Source organism: Rhinichthys klamathensis, unplaced genomic scaffold, assembly GCF_029890125.1.
Source record: "Rhinichthys klamathensis goyatoka isolate OS25496 unplaced genomic scaffold, OSU_Roscu_1.1 h1tg000109l_1, whole genome shotgun sequence".
Classification (NCBI taxonomy): domain Eukaryota; kingdom Metazoa; phylum Chordata; class Actinopteri; order Cypriniformes; family Leuciscidae; genus Rhinichthys; species Rhinichthys klamathensis.
Window position 1 is genome coordinate 436,784 of NW_026606647.1, and position 8,732 is coordinate 445,515.

Genomic DNA, 8,732 nt, shown 5'->3' on the forward strand with positions numbered 1-8,732 from the left:
AATCAGTCGTAAATAACTCTAGAAGCCATTGTGTTCAAATTAAACATGCTTAAAACGCTTGTATTAAATGTATGCAGAACTCGTTTTGGGTTTTCTCCTTTTTCTTTAAGACATTTTCATGACTGACATCTTTTCCCCACAAGCAGATCTTAATCTAAACCCAGTAATAATGACATCTCTAATCTGTGATAATGCATATTCTAATCTGAATTGTGTTCCTTGTTTTGTAGCTCAAATGAATATGTTCCATCAGCAGCTGAATCTGCCTTTGAAATGATCTCTCTGGACGCACGAGTAGAATATGGAATGTCTATAGAATGCAAATGAGATTTCTCTGGACGTGCATAAATTAAGCAATGAGGTTCCAGCAATAACACACGGCTGTGAGTTGCATCTATTAATAGATTAATAGAATTTAAAATGAGGCTTTATTTACAGGATTCCTGCCCTGGTGTTTCAAGAGCCAGTGGAACAAAGTCTCTGTCCATTTTATCATAATGGAAGCTTTCTAAAGGAAAATCCATCCCTTTTTGCTTTCCAAACAAGAACTAGATGTGCTGAAAGTGCATTATAGTGCTTTCTTTATAGCACATTTGATACCAACAGACACTGCATCAACTTACAGGTCACACTTACAGTGCTGCGCTAACATATACTGAATGCCATACGTTGAATATACATAATTGAACTCCTCCAGAGCTGTTTTATAAGACATATTTGTCGTGTTGTTCTTTTTTCTTCTCTAAACGTCCCTTAGGGCCACCAGCAGCAAGCCCAAACTCCTCTTATGAAGAGAGACAGCAATTTTCCACCATACGAGTCAACTTTTTCATTCATCAAAATGGCAGAACACATATGCATCCAGCTCCCCATAGAATTCTTCCCTAAGGAACATGCTTGTCACTGTGAGAAAACAAGTATACCAACAGTGTGTTAGGTAATAGGCCACCTCATTAATCACTAGAAGTTATTTCTTATGTAATGGCAAAACAACCTCAGCTCAACAAACTCATAACTTTGTGTTTAGTCTCATGTCATGTACAAAGGACAAAATCGGTTGTACTATGAATTTTCCCGTCTTAAAGGGATACTCCACTTTTTTTTGGAAATAGGCTCATTTTACAACTCCCCCAGAGTTAAACTGTTGAGTTTTACCGTTTTTGAATCAATTCAGCCGATCTCCGGTTCTGGCGGTACCACTTTTAGCATAGCTTAGCATACATCATTGAAGTGGACAAGACCATTAGCATTTCTAAAAAAAAAAATGACCAAAGAGTTTCGATATTTTTCCTATTTAAAACTTGACTCTTCTGTAGTTACATCGTGCACTAAGACCGACGGAAAATGTAAAGTTGCGATGATATAATGCGTAATGATATGACGCAGCGCCTGAAAATAGTTCCGTTGTGTTGACGGAAGGTGGCCTATTTTCAGGCGCTGCGTCATATCATTACGCCTGCTGCACTCATGGTACGGCAGTAAAGTTTCTTGATTATTACGCAGGAATGAGAGTATAGTTCCTAGCCATATCAGCCTAGAAAATCGCAACTTTACATTTTCCGTCGGTCTTAGTGCACGATGTAACTACAGAAGAGTCAAGTTTTAAATAGGAAAAATATCGAAACTCTTTGGTCATTTTTTTTTTTTAGAAATGCTAATGGTCTTGTCCACTTCAATAGCCACGTTTCCACCGCAATTGCCCGGAACAATTTGTCCCAGGAACTTTTTTCCCAGGAACTTTTTTTGCCCCAGACCGGTAGCTTTCTGCGTTTACATCGCGGTCTAAAGTACCGGGTAAACTGCGCGCGACTGCTCATTGCTTGCTTGTGACGGACAGTAGACTGTAAAAGACAGTAATCAGTTTTGAGCGCCACATTTATAATAAATATGGAAGAGATTCACACTGTGCTGCAGTTGTTTGAGATGTATTGGTTTACTAACCAGGTAATTAACAAAACGGCAGAAAAGAGACGAGCACTGATACTAAAGCGTGTTCAGAAAGCTCGTAATGCTAACGTTAGATCTAAAATTAGACAGCGTATGTTATCAGCTATTGCGGACATTGACCGTGAGAAGGCTGGGACGAACGCGCAGAAAATTTCTCTTCCGCAAATACGCTTAATAAAGCCTGAATCTCGTCGTCGGTCCAGCTGCCTTTTTTATTTTTATTAAATTCCATATTTGCAGACAGACAACTCTTACTGCATGGAACTTCATTACTGCATGAAGCCACGAACTGCAATAGATTCTAAAAATTCCGGTTAAAATAAAATGCTGCGCGGAGTTATCCAATCATAATGCGGCGTGAACACAACCAATCAGCATGTTCAGCGCACAAGCCCCACCCGCGAAAGTTCCTGAACTTTGAAAAAGTACTACCTCGCGAGCAGGGACTTTCGGAGGGGGAAATATCTACCCGGAACTTCATTTAGACCCTGGTTCCTGCGGTGTAAACACACCGAGTACCAGGCCAAAGTTCCTAGTTCCTGGGTAAAGTTCCTGCGGTGGAAACGCGGCTAATGATGTATGCCAAGCTATGCTAAAAGTGGTACCGCCAGAACCGGAGATCGGCTGAATGGATTCAAAAACGGTAAAACTCAACAGTTTAACTCTGGGGGAGTTGTAAAATGAGCCTATTTCCAAAAAAAGTGGAGTATCCCTTTAACGAGCAGACAAGGAGTCAAAGACAAATATACTGTGTATATAATGGAAAAACAGGGGTCTGAGGATAATAAAAGAAAATCAAAATTTGTAGAAAACTGATTAACTATATTGCAATAATCTGTAAAAGACATGAGTGTTGGAAATTGGCACATAGTGAATTTGTATCAGTGCAATTAAGGTTATTAGTTTGTTATTTAGAATTTATTGAAGGTTATGACTCAAGGATCACAAGCAGAATGGCTGAAATTAATTTCTGAAGGTTCAAACAAACTACATGCATCACCAAACTGCACTGTAAAAAAGGTTGCTGACTTAAAATTGTAAGTACAATCAACTTGGATGTTTAAGTCATTTCAACTTAAATTACATTAAACTGACTTAAAAAATTTATGAATCTTGTATAACTTACAGTTTTAAAAAATTGCTTAACTTATTTTGATGAGTTAAAGCAATGTAAAAACATGTTGTCGTAACTTATTGATCATATAATTTTTTTTACAACGTGTATAGATATGAACTTTTTCTTTTCTTTTTAGACTGAGTATATAATGGAGCACCCTTAAGCATTTTGTATTGCTATAGCCACAAAAATATTATCCCAAAAAAAAAACATTTGATAGACAGAGTGACATAGGCTTTTTTAAATGTAAGGCAGGATTACAACCTATCACATTTTTCAAAAGTAATGCTTCTTTTACACACACCCCCACACACACATTTGTTGGATTAGTTGTTTGTGAGATTTGAGTTTAGGAAGCTCAATTTATGGTAGCCTACAATTCTTTTCAGATTTAATTCTCTATGCCATTTAAATGTAACATTGATTAACATTTTCAGAGAATTTGGTCGAAATTAGAAAGCAGCTATACTTGACTAAAAATACCTGTCAATAGCCATGAGTGGGCTGACATACCGTAAAAAGGGAGCTATGATGCATAAAACAAAGTATTTAAATGTTAATCAGCTGGGTTTTTTTTTTACATGACTTCTGTGACAGCACATCTAGGAAAGCCAACTTTGATAATTCATGACGTTCAGAAACAAACCAGTTGTTTTTGAAAGCGCCCAAATTCTGTTGTGACTCAGAAAAGCAAACGTTCAAATAAAAATTGTGAATCAGTAATTCATGAGGTTCAATGTTTAGGCAGCTACGGTCAAACAGGCCCGTAATCTGTGAGAATGATGTGTCGTACACTTCAGAGTCGTCTACATGAATAATGCACATCTGTGTGGCCGGTTTCCCGCCTCTATTCGAATAGATTTGAGCAGTACAGCACAGGTTGACAAAATGTTTCCCTTTTTATTATTTAGTGGAAATGTGCCTTTTCTACGCACCATAATGCATTTTGAAGTCCTGTATGTCAGCAGGTGAGCCTGATCCGAGCAAACAGCGCAAGCTTGCCATCATCAATAAGACATGAGATCACAAACAGGGCGTAAACAGAGCTTACACATCAGCATTAAACTCCTGTACACTCACAAACAGCTTGAAATGCAACTAAAAGTCTTCAGAGAAACAAGTGTTTCTACGGTCAGCCATTTTTCGCTGAAATTAAAATTTCCTAACAGATAAAACAGCTACCACTGCCGTGATGACCCTCCTCAGCCTCCCTTGGGGTTGACCTATTTGGGTTTATCGATAATTGCTTATTGTAAAATGCAAATAATTACAACTTGCTGTTATTCCCAAGTTTAAAGCAAGGACTCTCAAATGTCAACTGTTTAGCAGCGTAGAAAGGTTACAGTGCGGTGGCATCTGTGCACGTATGAATGTGTGTGAGCCTGACATTTGTATACTCACTTTATAAATAAAGATCTCTCTTGACAGCTCAGCTAATATAGACTAAGGCTGCTGCATAATGTGTGTGTATATAATGTAAACCATTTACAACAAATAAAACTAGATGTTTTTTTGGGTCAAGCATAATTTAAAAATAATACAAAAATAAAATAAAATTGAAACTAATTTAAAGCTTAAAATTAAAAATTAAAATGAACTAAAATCATATATACACACACACACCGGCCACTTTATTAGTTACACCTTGCGAATACCGTGTCGGTCCCCCTTTTGCCTTCAGAACTGCCTTAATTTTTTGTGGCATAGACTCAACAAGGTGCTGGAAACATTTCCCAGAGATTTTGGTCCATATTGACTTGATAGCATCATGGAGTTGATGCAGATTTGTCGGCAGCACAAACATGTTGTGAATCTCCTGTTCCACCACATCCCAAAAGTGCTCTATATGATTGAGATCTGGTGACTGTGGAAGCTATTTGAGTATAGTGAACTCATTGTCATGTTCAAGAAACCAGTTTGAGATGATTTGAGCTTTGTGTCGTGTGTTATCCTGCTGGAAGTAGCCATCAGAAGATGGAAACACTGTGGTCATAAAGGGATGGACATGGTCAGCAACAATACTCAGGTAGGCTGTGGCATTTAAACGATACTCAATTGGTATTAAGGGGCCCAAAGTGTACCAAGAAAATGTCCCACATACCATACCACCACCACCAGCCTAAACTGTTGATACAAGGCAGGATGGATCCATGCTGTCATACCGCTTATGCCAAATTCTGACCCTACCATCTGAATATTACAGCAGAAATCGAGGCTTAACAGACCAGGCAACATTTTTCCAATTTTCTATTGTCCAATTTTGGTGATTGTAAGCCTCAGTTTCCTGTTCTAATGTGACAGGAGTGGCACCCGGCGTGGTGATCTGCTAGCTTCAAGGTGTTGTTCGTTCAGAGATGCTCTTCTGCAGACCTCGGTTGTTACTTGAGTAACTGTTGCCTTTCTATCAGCTCAAATCAGTCTGGCCATTCTCCTCTGACCTCTGGCATCCACAAGGCATTTTCACGCACAGAACTGCTGCTCACTTTTTTTTTTTTTTTTACCATTCTCTGTAAAGCCTACAGATGGGTGTGCATGAAAATCCCAGTAGATCAAGTTTCTGAAATACTCGGACAAGCCCGTCTGTCACCAACAATGTTCAAAGTCAATAAAATCACCTTTCTTCCCCATTCTGATGCTCACTTTGAACTTCAGCAGATTATCTTGACCATGTCTACATTCCTAAATTTAGTTGCTGCCATGTGATAGGCTTAGATATTTGCATTAATGAGCTTTATACCATGCAGAAGAAACTTGGGTATATATCCAAAAAAACAACAACATAGTACTAAAGTAATGTCTGTCCTATGGTGTACAGCAATAATATATTGCTGACACTCATATCACCAACACACATCGCCAGCATCTCCATATTTTCATGCAGAAATTGTCTAACACGTTTATCAAGAGTTAATCTGATGTTTACATAGAATCCAAGAGAAAAAGAACAAGCAAAGCACAAGTTGCTTTTTCCACTGAAGACGTGTTTAGCACAACAGTTAGCCGTGCCCAGACTCCTGACAGTAATTGCAGCTCAAGGAGGTCATCAATAATGTATTCAAGATCACTTACACATCATGGAGCAGTCATAGGTTTGAAGAGAAATGCTTCTACCCAAGCTATAAAAAAAAACACCTACGGTGCAGGAGGTTCAGGGAAAATTAGGCCTTCAAAGAGAACTTGTAAACAATTTACAGCAGTAAACAAAATAATATATCATAATTTGTACAGAAGTGGTCAAAAAGTGGAAGTCAAAACCTTTCACACAGAGAGTTGAGTAATAGGTTTGATTAAAATGTGTCTTGTGGCCCTTTTTTAACTAGTACAAATCATTTACGGTACAAAAAAGTGCAGCTATAACATTTGAAAAGTATAATAAATAATACGCGAGACCAACATTCAGATTAAATTTTTTTAAATTATTTTTGGTTTAGTGCTGCACAGAGTTTGGATTTGCAAATATTGCCACCAGTCCCACACTTTCACTTAGAAATATGACAAAGCAGTATAAGTGCCCACATTAATCCATATTCATTTCTAGTGTGTAGAGAAACTGAAAGAAATAGTGAGAAAAAAAGTACACTAATATATATATATATATATATATATATATATATATACACACATACATACAATTTAAGGTTCTATAATAATATTAAATAAATATTAACTTATTAATGTACACACATACATATATATATATATATATATATATATATATATTAAGCTTTATTATTATAGTGCACTATTTATCAATAATTTAATATTTGAAAAAAATGGGGATTCAAAAAATAGCTTTTTACACAGTGATATGTTTACTACAAAATCTAAAGGTCATTTGTGATGTGCAAAAACATGTTTTTCTGTAGCATTGAAATATCAATAGACTGAATATTAAAGCAAATATTTAGCCTAGTATTCTAAATTCTATTTAAGTAGTTTGAGCAGCATTTTACATTAAACAATCATCTTCTTTCTGCAGATTTCCCATGTAAAGAATGAAGACAATGGGCAATGACAGTTTGATAGTTCTTCAGTGATCTGGGCTGGTAATAAAAAAAGAAGCACGTACGCTGAACTGAAGCTTTTTGACTCCATGCTTCCACTTAGTGGACAGATAATGAATCACACTTTTTAATTTAATCACTGACGTTCTTATTAGCACTCATTGGCCTGGTTTTACAGAAAGGTCTTATATTAAACCAGGATTAGGCCAGATTAAGATGCAAGGCCTGTGGACAATTAGGACATTTAAGTAGCTTTTATAAACGTGCCTTAGAAGAGAAAAAAAAAACATTACTGGTGTGCATCTAGAGACAAAACAATGGCACTGGCATATTTTAAAATATGTCAGAGCAAGGTGCTTTCAGCTCAAACATGCATTTTAGTCTGGGGCTATGCTTAAACCTTGTCTGTGAAACCAGGAGGCTAATTTTTAAACCTCCTCAGAGGATCGGTTTTATGTTCATCACCTTTTGCATTAAATAACAATTGCGTCCTGATTAGTAGTAATTCAGATTTTATTAAACACATCAAAACATGCATATTTTGCATTCTTGGATTTAAACGTGAATATCTTGATAGTTAATGTGATGCTGGGATTCAGATCAGTCACAGAATCACCGATCTAACATAACAATGAACCTCTCCAACATCAATCTCCTCATTTACAGTACTAATTATGTAAATATCTGGCCTGAGTATCCGAGCTGATGGCATAATATTACAGGCATTTATGTGTATACCTGCAATCCTATTGCTTTACTAATGGAACTAATTGGCCACTCCTTTAGAATAATTGCAGTGACTGGGGTCAAGTTCTCCACTGGCCTTTTCATTCAAGTATTGTTTTTCGGGATATAGAGAGCAATTAAGATAACAGTGGGAAGAGGTCCTTGCAGGGCTGGTGATGGTGAAAGAGACTTGTAGTGTTACACACAAGGTTGAACATGGGAGGACAGACCTAAACGAGTGTGATAGCAGGTAGTTTTGGGATACGTAGCATTACAAATGCACCGTAAATGTTATTTATGATGCATCTGAATCAGGGAGCAAATTTAGCAGTAAATACATTTGGAGAGTAGTTGTAGCTTAGCATTTTTGTTGTGCTGTCATATTTGACCAATGTGAGTTCAATGTGAAACTTAGTAATTTCCACACAAAACTGTAAGTCTGAAGGTTTTAAAAAGTAATAACACACCTCACCACAACAACCTGCACAATTTGAGCATAATTTGTGCCAGTATGGAATGAGTTACACGCCGAAGTTGAATAATAGGGGTAAGGTGTTTGTTCAAATCTTTAACTCTAAAAGTGCGCTCAAAATTTTGCAGGCAAAAAAGGTGAACTGTTTATTGTCAATAGCATAGAGAGGTATGAAGCACAGCTCACGCAGAAATCACTTTCACACCAAGGAGCTTTCTTTTGGTCAGCACGCGAATTCATGTGACCAACTTCAACACGAGTAAAATCTGTGTTGCAGAATCTTTCACGCAGACGCGAAACTCCCGATTTCTATTGGAAAGACTTCGCTCGCAAAATTTCGCCAAGCAACGATAAATGTGACCCGCACCGCAAGTATGAGCAAATACCACTAGATAAAATTTGTGTTGCCTTTTAATCTGAAAAACTTGAAAAACTAAAACTTGTTGTGGTAAGCAGTGTTTATTGT